Below are 15610 nucleotides of genomic sequence, written 5' to 3' on the forward strand. Positions count from 1 at the left end.
ATGGACCCTCTCATTTCTAATGTCAAGACCCGGTGGTCCAAATGAAAGTGACTTCCTATATGTGAAATGAACATATTTGAGAAATTTAAATCATTTGAGTGTTCTGAGGTTCTGAAAGATTCCCAAACTCATGGTGAGTCACACAGCAATGTAAGAGACATGAGATGCAATAAATCTTTCAGTGAACATAGAGTTTGAACAGAAGAGCTAGTGCTGTGCAGCTATGAAACCAGTGAGCTGTTTCTGTCTGAAATATACCTTGCTAAGTAAGCATAAATGAATACCAAGACAATAAATGCAAACAGTCAGAAACAAAACCCAACAAACCAAAAACCTTATCATTAAAGTAGGTTAAAATGAAAGGTATGGAAATGTGAGGAAGCTCAATTTTAAAGGGAGACAGAACAAAAAATATAAATTAGGTCTGAAATGCTTCAACAGAAGGTGACTGGATACTCCATCTAAATCATCTCACTTCCTGTAAGATTTTTGTGAAAGTCTTTCCTGCCTGACCCAGAAAATCAATTTGCTATGTGAGCAATTTGCCACATATATCATACATACATATTTACCCAAAGTGTGGTTTAAAAAAATCATTTATGAAGCTAATGTTTGCAGCTTCAGGAAACTGGACCACAGAGAAAAAAAAGTATTTATTGGATAAAAGTTGGAGATAAGTGTCAGCAGAGATTCCCAGAGAGGGAGGAGCCTGAGATTGAGGGACTAATGGATGGAGGGAGTGGAGATGCAGACTTGGGAGAGACGGAAGAATGAATGACACAGAGGGGGTAATCTGAGCAGCAGGAAAAGAATCCAGAGTGCCTCTTAAGGCCCTGCCAATTCATGTAAAACAACTGCAGCAAATTTTATTAAAAACTTAAAATTAAACAATACGTAATAATTTAACACCTTCCATAAAGTCAGTGTTTGTTATGGCTGGATATCAGGTTGAGTTGCAGGAATTGTGCTCAAGAGTCAATCAAGTAAAGGAAATGTTGTTGATATTCATATAAGCAGTAAGAATTAATTCACATGATTTTATATTGACAAAGGGAGAGCGATTAGCATGAGTCTTAAAAATGCTTTTTCTGAAAATGGGTAAATAAATGTCAGTATTCTTACAATGGACTATTAGCGCAACTATTAAAATCATGTTTTCAAAAATAAAGATATAGAGACTCAAGATAAAATGGATAAGTGGAAAACAGCAAGATCTCAAAATTGTATATACACAAATAAAATCCTATTGGATTCTTTTTTCCTCTGGGTTGTGCTGTCTTCACCTGGAATACACCTACTCCTTTTTAGGTGGCCTCCAATTCTGCTGAGGGTCTTCATTGAATAGTACTTCCTCCACGAAGCCTTCCCTGACTTCCTGTCTTTGTCAGGTGCCCCTGCTCTATACTTGTGTGGTTCCGTCTTCTTCCCTTATCATAGGACTTATTACACTACATTGAAATCGTTGTGTCTCCACTGGACTACAGTTTTTAAGTGGACACACCCTGACTATGTCTATCCTATTTACCAATGAGTGCTTGGGGCACACTTGACAATAAATATTTCTCAAATCAATAAGTGACAAATGAATATTGCAGTGCAGAGGAAAGCAACTTCTCGCAGGCAGTCCTGGTGTATAGGCTGATCATTTTTTATATATCCTGCGGGTAACCTATGTCATGTCCTAGCTTCGGGTTCCCTCCAGTATGGAGGTCCATTGCTAAGGCAGGAAGGGGAAAATGAAAAGGAAACTCAGCCTAAAATTCAGCTTTCATACCTTCTTCAGCCTGGACTGGTCAGACTCTGAGAGTGCTTTCTCTTCCATGACCTCCCACTTTCCTTTCCTGCCGAATCACATCGTTAGCAATTCTCTAAACTCCTGTAGTGCCGACACATGCCTGTTTACTAACACCTGTCTCAGGTTGTTCTGAACAATCTGTTGCTTTGTATTTGTGGGTCCTGTCTCTGTTGTTCTGTTTCCAGCATCTGGCACAATGCCCTGTAGAGTACCTGGCCCTATTAAAGTAAGTCAAAACCTGGAGGGTTCTCAATGAGGAAATCAGAGGTCAGATTCAGCACCTCACACAGGGTGTGAGGAAGCAGAGCCATACATTGCCCTCTAGTGGCGTATCTACACAATGGAAGGAAAAAATATGAGCCCTGAAAATGCAACAGAAAAAAATATACATCAGATTACATTTTTCTCTTTCAGGCATTCCCTAATCTTCTTTAAATTTTTCAAAAATATTTTTACTGAAGTACACATTCAGAATTATCATAAAATTCTACCTACAAGCTATATCATGCAAATTATTAGACACATCCACATCTTTTAAGAATTTTGACTCTTTGCATAAAATAAAACAAGTACTTTTGAGGCATTTGATCAAACATAAAAAACTTATCCAATTTTCTTGATACTACATGTCTTTAAGCTATTTTTTGAATTGCCTGAATCATTTCTATGACATAGTTAAGAAGGATGAAGTTCAATGTTATAATCTAGGAAAGGCAACTTGGATCAATCAACACAAACTTATACCTTGCTTGTTTCATGACAGAGAACCATTCATTTTTGTCAATTACTTACCTCTCAACTATTTCAGGCTTAGATTATTCCTGAAGATAGTTGCATGCTAGTCTGATCTGCCAGTGGAGAAGTGTGCTTTTCATGTTTTGCATGGAGGAGTGGAGAACAGGGGAGGGGCAGGAAAGTGGAGGCACTGTGGTGTATACTACTAGCCTCCTTGGTACCTCATCGCCTTAGAATTGTCCAGCCTGCTTTGCCAGAGTAGTCTAAGAACTTTCCCTGACCTTTGTTAATTTATCATTTCAAAATTTCTTAAAATAAAAAAACAACTAAAGGTAAGATAAATGTAACGCTCAAAATAACCCTGTTAGAGAGGCAGAACAGATATTAGCATTCTTATTTTATATATGAGCAAACTATGGAATGGAAAAGAGATTATGAGTGTATTACTTGATTTGATTTGCCCTAAGTGTTTTTTAAACATATGGATTTAGCTGCCAACATTTAAAAAGAAGGTATATTTTAATTAAAAATCAGGAATTGATTTAATTAAAAATTTGGCTCCTCTTACAGGAAGTTCTGGCAAGAGTTAGCGTGCAGTTCTACATTGTGACAATCCATGAGAGCTAATGACTGGCTGTCTCTTGGGACAAATAGGCTTTCTTGAGTCTGGTAAGTGCTCCACCTGATGCTTGCTTCCATTTCTTAGATTAGGTTCTACTGTTTTAGGGCCTCAAAATCTCAGTGTCTTGCAGCAACACTGGTTCATTTCCTGCTCACATTACATTTGGTCTATGATGGTGACAAGTTCCAGGATCCAGACTGAAGGAGCCACCCCCATTTGGAATATGCTGTTCTTGTTGCAAACTGGGGGAAAAAGGCCAGATAAGGAATGGCTTTTAATGCTTCCTCTCAGACACGGTATGTGTTATTTTTTTTTTTTTCTCACATTCTATTAGCCAAAGTAAATCAGTGGCCAAGCTGACCTCAATGGGACAAGTAAATATAATTCTTCCAAATGGAAGTCCTGCAAGTCATAGTTCAATGGTGAGGATATATAAAACACTTACAGGAAGGGCCCTAATAATTGGGAGCAAAAACACAATCCATCATATTTATTTATACTCTTTCTAAGCTTTTGGCATTTGGGTTTGGAAATCTAATTTATTTAGGAGTCTTCTTCAACACCTTCTAGTGATGAGATTTGTTTAACCCAGTTTTCAGTTTCCTTTCTTTAAAATTATAATGAGATGTGATATGCGTTGAAGAAACCCCAGAAGTGAGAAACTCTCATCACTACAATGGTGACGTAGACAGTGAAAAACTGTTCCCAGTTGCCTCTAAGTCCATTGTGCTATACTGCTGGAATTGGGTATCATACATAATCTTTCTGCTGAGAATTGATAGGTCCAGCTTGTTCTACATCCAAATAATAATTCAACCAATGATTTGTGAGCACCTACCGGGCACTGTGCCAAGTGTGGAAGACACAACCTTCAGTAACTCAAGTTTCCCTTCAGGAACTGACGGCTTAATTGGGAAACAAATTAAGAAGGCAATTGCATTATGGAGTGTCAAGTGGATGATAGTAGTAAGCAACGGGTGTTATAAGAGTACATAAGAGGGGTACCTAACTCAGACTTGGGGTTCTGGAAAGGTTTTCCAGAGCAAGCAATGAGACCTAAAGGATGAGTAGACAAGTCACGGGAGAAGTAAGAACATTTTAAGCAGAGAAAACAGCATGATTAATGGTCTGATATCAAGAAAGAGAGAGATAGTGCAAGAGTACACAATGTAGTAGTTTTCAAAACTGTTTGAGATTTTAATATCACATTTGTTCTTTTCAATGTCTAGGATATCAATTCATTCTGCCGTTTACCTTTGTAAACATGAATTTAGCCCTGGTTCTCTATATGAATACTAGAGGAAGTATATTGATAAAAGAAAAGGAACCAATATGTAGTCATTTCTAAGACTTATTTTTATTAAAATGTAACACTCAAAAACTGTAAGTGTATAACTCATATATATACACACATATGCACACACACACATACATGAGTATATGTCTGAAACTGTCACTCAAATCAAGACATAGAACATTTCAGATGTATTCCAGAGATCATGATGGATGGGAGGCAGGACTGGATTGCAGCTCCCACTTGGACAGACACAGCAGTGTGTGGAGGCTTGTATCATGAACTTTGACTGCCGGAATAAATCAGGAACGCTGAGAGAACCCACAGACCCTCTGAGGGAAGCGGATTGCTGCTGCAGGTCTCAGGAGACACCCCAAATGCTGTGGGAGCCCAAACTGCAAACTGTGGAAGTGGGAAAGGGGAATAGTCAGCTCCTGAACACACATCCTCACTGGGGAACCTAAAGGTCTAGATCACAGGAGAAGATTTTGACCTTACTTGGAGCTGAGTCAATTTAGAGAGCCAAGTGACATACCCTGCTAGAGAAAGCAGCGTGAAAAGCCCTGTGGGCTCACTGGGTTCCCTAGCCATCCATTTCTGCCTTGCCTCACAGGTGTCCTTGAGGAGGGCTACCAGAGGCCCTGGGAAATGGTCACAAAGAGAAGGAAACTTGCAGCTGAACTTTGTGACAATTTGAACAGATTGAGAAGTCTCATGGCCAGAACTTGGGGGAGGGCATGAATCCAGTGTGCTGACTCCACAGGTGGGGAAGTACCAAAGCCCTACTTGCTTTTGCAGCTGGGAGGCAGGTAGCCTGGGGAAGATTCTCAGCCCTGCTCACCCACTGCCTTGAAACAAGACTCCGTGCTGTTGTAGGGGCTATGGTGGGAGTGAGACCAGCCCTTTGGGTTATGTGGGAGCTGGGTGAGGCCTATGACTTCAACTTCCCTGACAACCTTGCATGGGATAAAAATCAGGGATAAAAATCACTACAGCTCTGCTCTCAGGAAGCCACATCCCTAGGAAAAGGGGGAGAGAGTACTACATCAAGGGAACACCCTGTGGGACAAAAGAATCTGAACAACAGCCTTGAGCCCTAGACTTTCCCTCTGACAGAGCCTACCCAAAGGAGAAGGAACCAGAAAGCCAACTCTGGTAATATGACAAAACAAGGTTTTTTAACACCCCCCAAAATCTCACTAGCTCACCAGCAATGGATCCAAATGAAGAAGAAATCCCTGATTTACCTGGAAAAGAATTCAGAAGGTTAGTTATTAAGCTAATCAAGGAAGTACCAGAAAAGGCGAAGCCCAATTTAAGGAAGTGAAAAAAAAATGATAGAAGAAATGAGGGGAGAAAGTTTCAATTAAATAGATAGCATAAATAACAAACAATCAAAACTTCAGGAAAAAATGGATGCACTTATAGAAATGCAAAATGCTCTGGAAAGTCTCGGCAATAGATTCCAACAAGTAGAAGAAAGAACTTCAGAGCTCGAAGTTGAGGTTTTCAAATTAACGCAAACCAACAAAGGCAAAGAAAAAAGAATAAGAAAATACAAGCAAAGCCTGCAAGAAATCTGGGATTATGTTAAACAACCAAACTAAGAATTATCAGCCTTCTTGAGGAAGAAGAGAAATCTAAGTTTGGAAAACGTATTTTGGGGAATAATCAAGGAAAACTTCCCGGCCTTGCTAGAGACCTAAACATCCAAATACAAGTTCAAAGAACACCTGGGAAATACATTGCAAAAAATCATTGCGTAGGCATATTGTCATCAGGTTATCTAAAGTTAAGATGAGGGAAAGAATCTTAAGAGCTGTGAGGTAAAAGGACCAGGTAACCTATAAAGGAAAACCTATCAGATTAACAGCAAATTTCTCCGCAGAAACTCTATAGACTAGAAGGGATTTCGGCCCTATCTTCAGCCTCCTTAAACAAAATAATTATCAGCCAAGAATTTGTATCCACCGAAACTAAGCTTCATACATGGAGGAAAGATACAGTCTTTTTCAGACAAACAAATGCTGAGAGAATTTGGCACTACCAAGCCAGCACTACAGGAACTGCTAAAAGGAGCTATAAATGTTGAAACAAATTCTGGAACAACATTAAAAGAGAGACTCTTTAAAGCATAATTATTATAGGACCTATACAACAACAACAACAACAACAACAAACAAACAAACAAACAACAAAAATGAAAAAACAAGGTATACAGGCAAGAAAAAGCACAATGAATGGAATGGTACCTCACATCTTGATACTAACCTTGAATATAAATGGCCTAAATGCTCCACTTAAAAGATACAGAATTAAAGAATGGATAAGAATTCATAACGCAACTATCTGCTCCCTCCATGAGACTCAACTGACACATAAGGACTCACATAAACTTAAGGTAAAAGGGTAGAAAAAGACATTCCATGCAAATACAACCAGAAGCAAACAGAAGTAGCTTTTCTTTTTTTTTTAATTTTATTATTATTATACTTTAAGTTTTAGGGTACATGTGCACAATGTGTAGGTTTGTTACATATGTATACATGTGCCATGTTGGTGTGTTGCACCCATTTACTCATCATTTAGCATTAGGTATACTTCCTAATGCTATCCTTCCCCACTTCCCCCACACCACAAGAGTCCCCGGTGTGTGATGTTCCCCTTCCTGTGTCCATGTGTTCTCATTGTTCAATTCCCACCTATGAGTGAGAACATGCAGTGGATGGTTTTTTGTCCTTGTGACAGTTTGCTGAGAATGATGGTTTCCAGTTTCATCCATGTCCCTACAAAGGACATGAACTCATCATTTTTTGTGGCTGCATAGTATTCCATGGTGTATATGTGCCACATTTTCTTAATCCAGTCTATCATTGTTGGACATTTAGGTTGGTTCCAAGTCTTTGCTATTGTGAATAGTGCCGCTATAAACATACGTGTGCATGTGTCTTTATAGCGGCATGATTTATAATCCTTTGGGTATATACCCAGTAATGGGATGGCTGGCTCAAATGGTATTTCTAGTTCTAGATCCCTGAGGAATCGCTACACTGACTTCCACAATGGTTGAACTAGTTTATAGTCCCACCAACAGTGTAAAAGCGTTCCTATTTCTCCATATCCTCTCCAGCACCTGTTGTTTCCTGACTTTTTAACGATCACCATTCTAACTGGTGTGAGATGGTATCTCATTGTGGTTTTGATTTGCATTTCTCTGATGGTCAGTGATCATGAGCATTTTTTCATGTGTTTTTTGGCTGCATAAATGTCTTCTTTTGAGAAGTGCCTGTTCATATCCTTTGCCCACTTTTTGATGGGGTTGTTTGTTTTTTTCTTGTAAATTTGTTTGAGTTCATTGTAGATTCTGGATATTAGCCCTTTGTCAGATGAGTAGGTTGGAAAAATTTTCTCCCATTCTATAGGTTGCCTGTTCACTCTGATGGTCGTGTCTTTTGCTGTGCAGAAGCTCTTTAGTTTAATTAGATCCCATTTGTCAATTTTGGCTTTTGTTGCCATTGCTTTTGGTGTTTTAGTCATGAAGTCCTTGCCCATGCCTATGTCCTGAATGGTATTGCTTAGGTTTTCTTCTAGAGTATTTATTGTTTTAGGTCTAACATTTACATCTTTAATCCATCTTGAATTAATTTTTGTATAAGATGTAAGGAAGGGATCCAGTTTCACCTTTCTACATATGGCTAGCCAGTTTTCCCAGCACCATTTATTAAATAGGGAATCCTTTCCCCATGTGTTTAAAAGAATGTGATGCCTCCTCCCCACCCACTTGCTCCCTCTTGCTATGTGATACACCAGCTCTCCCTTTGCCTTCTACCATGATTGGGAAGCTTTGTGAGGCTCTCACCAGAAGCAGATGTCAGCACCATGTTCCCTGTACAGCCTGTAGAAACATAAGTCAAACTAAACCTCTTTTCTTTATAAATTACCCAGCCTCAGGTATTCCTTTATAGTAATGCAAAGTGGACTAACATACTGGGGAGGCCACATTATCTTCTTCCAAAAGCTGTTTCAAGACCTCTCCTCAATCACCTCTTTTATCAGAGGCCTGGCCCAGGGTGTGCACTGCTCAACACTTTGCCCTACATGGGATTCATGGACAGAGCCTCTTCTCATTCCTTCCCAGGGACAGCTAACACAAGACTATTATATATGAAATAATTTTCCTAAGGGTTTAGAGACAATAGAGAGGAATTCCAGCAGAGAGGAGAAGACAACACTGTGTCTGAAGCCTGCAAGCCATCTTCATAGGGAATCCCCTCTTGGTCAGCTCTCTTCTTGGTCCTGGCCTGTCACTGTATTGCTATGATTCATTCCTCAGAATTGAATTCCTTCTCCTTTTTTTCTTACTTCCTCAGGACTCCATACTCCTGGCTTTTCCTGTATTCTTCCTCAGTTGTTGAGGAAAAGCAGAATATTCCTTAGTTTTTCTTTTTAAACCCAAATTTCTGATTCAGAAATGTACTTTCGTACTTTATTAAGCAGAGTAATACATCTCTTTATTGACTGTGTTTTATAAAAAAAGTCTTTTTTAATGAAAAATCAGTTGTCTCTGTACTCCAGATAAATTCTACAGCTCCATCAAATAGTTTTTAAAATATACTATTTTTTCACCTACTTAGATAATTGCCTCTCAGTGTAACAAATACTATGGTGGAGGTAAGTGCAAAGTGAAAGCTGTTAGAGCTGGAATATAGGGTCTGAGGCCAGGCTGTAAACAGCTGGAGATGAGCCCCCAGCAAGGAGTTTCTGGATAATGTAATATGAATTCTGAAGGATAAGAGTCAACAAATAAAAAGAGAAGGGAATAGTGGAAGGAGTAAATATGGTGACTAAATGTGGAATATGCTGGCTTTGAAAGACTATGGGATATTCAAGTGGAGTAAATGTCCAAATATCTATGATAATTGAAATCACGGGAAAGAGTAAGTTTAGCAAGAGTGAGAGGAAATAGGGCTAAAATGTACACTGGAGAACTGAACAAAGCATAGGAAGAAGAGTGGCCATAACAGGTCCAGAGAAGGAATGGTGTTGGAGAAAGGAGAAATACTAGAGAAGGGAGGTGTTCCTAAAGTCACAGAAGGACAAGGAAAGAGGATTATAAGAATGGAAAAACAGTCTTCAATACTGCAGAGGGATCAAGTAAGAATGATTAGGATCATCCACAGGGTTTAACACCAGCGATGTCATCCAGGCTCTTACATGATGAAGTTCTCCTAAGATGGGTCAGAGCTCGGCGGCCAGGTGCTCAAACTGAGATTTTTCTTCTCTTGAGACTCAGATTTCTGCTTACAATGTTATATACTCAGACATTCACTCTGAAGTTCCATACCTGGTCATGGAAGAGCAATACATTTCTCTTTGAAGTTTCTTTCTTGAGCAATAGGACATCTATAGCACTGACTCCTGTTGCCTTTGTTATCTCAGAACAATACGAGTGTCTCTCCACCTAAGAACTCCTTCCTACTAGTCTAGTCCTCAGTTGTTTTCCCCTTTACCTTTATTAGGAACTTAATGGGAATAGGCAATCATAAATGAAAATGAGTGTCCATTCCAGATCTATTAAAAATATAAGTCAAGTCACAGTAGTTATTTGCTCAGAATCCTCTAATAGTTCCCCCTTGTACTAAGAAAATCAGCCAAGAGCCTACACGATCAGTCCTTCCTACCTCTTTGACCTCGTCTCCTTCAACTCTCCCCTTTAGTAATTCTGTCTTTTGGGCAGCTACTTCAACAAGTCAGACCTCAGGACCTTTTCGCTTTGATGCATCCTTCTGGAATACTCCTTTGCTATATAATTTCTTGGCTCATGTCTCTTTTAAGATCTTTACTCAAATGTCACCCTTTAAAGATAGCTCCCTTGACTAACCTAAATTGCAACCAGTCCGTAACAGTCTTTTTCTTACTTCCTAGCTTTAATTTTTTCTGTAGTACTCATGACCATTTAACATACTATATACTCTTTATCTGATTAGATGTAAGCTCCAGGAGAGAAGGAGTTTCGATTATCTTTTTATTTTTGGATCTTCAGAATCTATAATTCCTGGCAGAAAATGGACTCTAAATAAATATTTGTTGAATAAATGAACGAATGAATAATAAGCTGGTCACTCCTCTCCACCTGCTCGGTCATCTCTGCAGGTCTCCCCACCTGCTAATAACCCCTCTCCACCTAACTAGGGGCCTCTGTGGCCCTGGGGACCTACAGTCATCCTAAGACCATCTGACTAGTAGGGGATGGGAGAGTGGTAGTGGGGCATGAAAGGTGGGATGTAGGAGAGAACACAGAGGAAGATTTCAAAGTGGGAAGAGTTGGGGAGAGCTCAGGCAGGTTCTATTGGCTGCAAAATTGGAGATTAAAGCAAGTAAACAAATATTTATTCATAGGTGTAAGCATTTGTTTCAAGAAGGGCAATTTGAAGGGTACCGAGGGCTCCGGTCCAGTAGAGTTGATACTGCAACTTTTCCTTCAGTTCCTTTGGCTCTGCTTTTACCCTTCACTTATCCTATGTTTCTTTCAAATTTCAAACTTGTCTTTAAAAAATGCTACTGCCCTGTGTTGCCACTTTCTGCTGTCAGCTTGGTTGTTGAAGTAGAACATGCAGGCAAACCACAGGAAGCTTTTCTTTTGTGCAAGTCAGAAGCTGAGATGAGTTTCTTTTTTTTTTATTATTATACTTTACATTCTGGGATACATGAGCAGATCGTGCAGGTTTGTTACATATGTATACACATGCCATGGTGGTTTGCTGCACCCATCAACCCATCATCTGCATTAGATATTTCTCCTAATGCTATCCCTCCCCTAGACCCCCACCCTCGATAGGCCCCAGTGTATGATGTTCCCCTCCCTGTGTCCATGTGTTCTCATTGTTCACCTCCCACTTATGAGTGAGAACATGCGGTGTTTGATTTTCTGTTCCTGTGTTAGTTTGCTAAGAATGATGGTTTCCAGCTTCATTCATGTCCCTGCAAAGGACATGAACTGAGATGAGTTTATCTATCTATACTTTACATATGAGAGATCAGCAGGACATGGGTTTGAATGCAGTGGTTTGAGTAAGAGTTTTTTTGAATTTTGTTACAAGGGCAACTGTTTCTAAAACAACATTTTGACCCAATTGAGCTGTGTTTTTTAAAACCCTTCAGTGGAGTCTCTCTCTCTCTTTTTTTTTTTTCTCTGAAAGCAGATATTGACTTTAGACACAGATCCAGTCTTCCCGAATACATGCCAAAAAGGTGATCTGGCTGTTAAAACAAAACTGACAATTCTTCAGGCAGATATTTCAAGGCTAAGTGTTTTTCCCAAGGCTGAGTATTTGATTTAAAGCAACAAAACAAGCTGGCAGTTACAGGCTGGACTTGAAACATTCTCAGTATCAGTGATGAAGTGCATTGCGTGCCCTTGGGTTTTCTTCCCAAGGCATCTAAGAAGCAGCCGGATTTCCAGTTTGTGTGAACCAAACGGCAGCCTAAGGAAGTGACAGCACTTACCCTCTTTTGCATCAGCAGTGGTCAGTGAGTAAAATGATGTGAGCCCCAAACTTCCTCTTAATGTTGCTTTATCAACCAAATTATTCTACCAGGATACACTTTATTTCCTATTTTTCCTTTAAGAAAGGTGGAAAAAAAAAACAAAGTCGATATATTGCTAGATACATGAGCTTTGCTTTAAATTAAAACCCACTTCCTTCCCAGAGCCATCAGAGATGAAATCTGAGTTTATGTTCCCCCAACACATTGGAGGACACATTTATTTCAGAATTCAACAGAAGATAGGGAAAGACTAATAGGAAGAAAAAAAACCAAGAAAGACTATTATAAATAATTTTACAGAAGAACGAGAGATTTATGTCTTTTTCCATTGTACACAAGGTTGTTTCATAATCTCTTGTGAAAGATTAAAAACTACTGAGCATACTAAGACACTTCTTTGTATTTATAACCCATTCTCAAATTGTGATTTAGAACCCTGGGCCCTAATTAGTTAAGTGATATTGACAGCAGATGTGATACTTATGGAAAAATTTAAGCTTGGGTGAAAGGCTCTCTCTCTCTCTTTCTGTGGTGTGTGTGTGTGTGTATGTGTGTGTGCACGCGTGTGTATGTTGACCAAATAATTATAATATTTTACTACCTAGACTCTTATTCAATTATGCAAGGTGTCATGCTTTCACATACATGGCTTACTGAAGGCAAGCCTCACAATAAGCCTATGAGGACGAGGGTGTTATTATTTCTCTTTTGAAGAGAAGAGAGCTGAGTTTCTGAGAGGCTGAGAGTCACACAACTAGTAGGATAGGACAAGGTCACCTGAATGCAATGACCTTTTCACTGCCCCATAAGATTTCACCCACCCATCCATCCACTCAGCATTAAATCAGAACTTCCTACATGTTATGAGTTTTTAAAAATGGTGACAAAATATACATAACAAAATTAACCATCTTAACCATTTTTATATGTATAGTTCAGTACTGTTAAGTATACTTACATCATTATGCAAGCAATCTCCAGAACTTTTTCATCTTCCTAAAATAAAACTCTATAGCCATTAAACAACTTCCCATTTCTCCCTCCCTAAGCCCCTGACAACCACCATTTTACTTTCTGTTTCTGTGAATTTGACTGTTGTAGATACCTCATAGAGTGGAATCATACAGAATTTGTCTTTCTGTGACTGACTTATTTCATTTAGCATAATGACCTCAAGATTCATCCATGTTGTAGTGTATGTTAGAATTTCTTTCCTTTATAAAAAGAATTTACAACATTTTGTTTATTCATTCTTCCATTAACGGACAGGTGGGTTGCTTCCACTTTTTGGCTATTGTGAATAATGCTATAATGAACATGGATGTGCAATACCTTCTTGAAACCCTGCTTTTAATTCTTTTGGATATATACCATAAGTGGAATTGCTGGATTGCATGGTAAATCTATACTTAATCTTTAAGAAACTGCCATACTGTTCCACAGTGGCTGCATCATTTTATGTTCCCACTAGCAGGACACAAGGGTTTGAATTTCCTTACATCTTTGCCAATATTTATTTTCTGGTTTGTGTGTAGTTTTTATTTTTTTATATATATTTTTTCTGATAGTATCTGCTCTTATTTGAATGTGTCCCTTCCAAAACTGAGGTTAAAACTTAATCCCCAGTATGATGATATTAAGAGGTGGGGCCCTTTGGAAAGTGATTAAGTCATGAGGGCTTCACCTTCATGGATGGATTAGTGCCTTATAAAGGGTAGGAGAAAACTACTTAGGCCCTGTTGCCCTTCCTCCTTCTGCCAAGTGAGGACACAGTGTTCATCCCCTCTGGAAGATGCAGCAGCAAGCGGTCATCTTAGCAGCATAGAGAATGAGCACTCACCAGACACTGAGTATCGGTGCCTTGATGCTGGAATTTCCAGCCTCCAGAACTGTAAGAAATAAATATGTTCTTCATAAATTATCCTATTTGTGGTATTTTGCTATAGCAGCACTAATGGATTAATACAGTAGACATCCCCTGACCCCCCCGCCTTTTTTTTTTTTTTGAGACGGAGTCTCGCTCTGTGTCCCTGGCTAGAGTACAGTGGCACTATCTCTAGCTCACTGTAACCTCTGCCTCCCAGGTTCCAGCAATTCTCCTGCCCTAGCCTCCTGAGTAGCTGGGATTACACACAGATTCCATCACCAATTGCCCCGCCAATTTTTGTATTATTAGTAGAGACGGGGGTTCCACCATTTTGGCCAGGCTGGTCTTGAACTCCTGACCTCAAGTGATATGCCCGCCTCAGCCTCCCAAAGTGCAGGGATTACAGGCGTGAGCCACCGTGCCTGGCCCAGTAGCCACCCTAATGTGGTTTGGATTTGCATTTCCTAATGACTAGTGATGTTGAGCATCTTTTCTTGTTTCTTGGCTACTTGTATTTCATTTTTGGAGAAGGTTTATGCAAGTTCTTTGACCATCTTTTGACTGGATGTGTTGCTGAGTTGTAGGAATTCTTTATATATTCTGATATTAACCCCTTAGCAGACATGATTAGTAAATATCTTCTCCAATTTGACATGGGTATTTATATATTTCATATAGTTTTTATACAGGCCCCATGCTAGTCCCAAACCCAGCAGGGCAGTCATAAATCTTAAAGCTTCAGAATAATTTCCTTTAACTCCATGTCTCACATCAAGGGCACACTCATGCAAGGGGTAGACTCCCAAAGCCTTGGGAAGCTCTGCCTTTATGGCTTTGCAGGGTACAGCCCCTGTGGCTGCTTTCACAGGCTGATGTTGAGTGCCTGTAGCTTTTCCAGGAGCATGGTGTAAGCTGTCACTGGACCTACTATTCTGGGGTCTGGAGGATGGTGGCCTTCTTCTTACAGCTGCACTAGGGAGTGCCCCACTGGGGACTCTGTGTGGTGGCTCCAACCCCACATTTCTCCTCTGCACTTCCCTAGTAGGGGTTCTCCATGAGGAGAAGTCTGCCTGCAACAGGCATTTTAATACATCCTCTGAAATCTAGGCTGAGGCTCCCAAACCTCAATTCTTCCCTTCTGTGCACCTGCAGGTTCAACACCATGTGGAATCTGCCAAGGCTTGAGGCTTGCACCCTCTGAAGCAATGGCCCAAACTGTACCTTGGTCCCTTTTAGCCACAGCTGGAGCTGGAGTGGCTGGGATGCAGGGTGCCATACCTGAGGCTGCACAGAGCAGCAGGACCCTGAGCCCTGCCCACAAAAGCATTTTTCCTTCCTAGGCCTCCAGGCCTGTGATGGGAGGGGCTGCTGTGAAAGTCTCTGAACTGTCCTGGAGGGATTTTCCCCATTGTCTTGGCAATTAACATTCAGCTCCTCTTTATTTATGCAAATTTCTGAAGTCAGCTTGAATTTCTCCCCAGAATAGGTTTTTCTTTTCTACCACATATTCAGGCTACACATTTTTCAAACTTTTACCCTTTGCTTCCCTTTTAAACATTTGCTTATGCAATTGAGTGTAAGTTTTTAAAAGCAGCCAGGCCACATCTTGAATGCTCTGCTGCTTAGAAATTTCTTCCACCAGATACACTAAATCATCTTTCTCAAATTCAAAGTTCCACAGATTTCTAGAGCAGGAACACAATACCACAAGTCTTTTTGCTAAAGCATAGCAAGATTGACCTTTACTCC

At 39.9% G+C, this 15610-nt stretch overlaps 1 long non-coding RNA gene across 1 annotated transcript in view; it reads left to right on the forward strand.

Moving 5' to 3' along the window:
- Positions 1 to 7307, forward strand: part of LOC129397633 (uncharacterized) — a 269094-nt gene extending 261787 nt beyond the window's left edge. Inside the window, exon 12 of the long non-coding RNA XR_010112040.1 lies at positions 3101 to 7307. This is a non-coding gene — a long non-coding RNA (uncharacterized LOC129397633). The remainder of the gene's footprint in view (positions 1 to 3100) is intronic.
- Positions 7308 to 15610: the final 8303 nt, after the last annotated feature.

This window comes from Pan paniscus, chromosome 3, assembly GCF_029289425.2.
Source record: "Pan paniscus chromosome 3, NHGRI_mPanPan1-v2.0_pri, whole genome shotgun sequence".
NCBI lineage: Eukaryota > Metazoa > Chordata > Mammalia > Primates > Hominidae > Pan > Pan paniscus.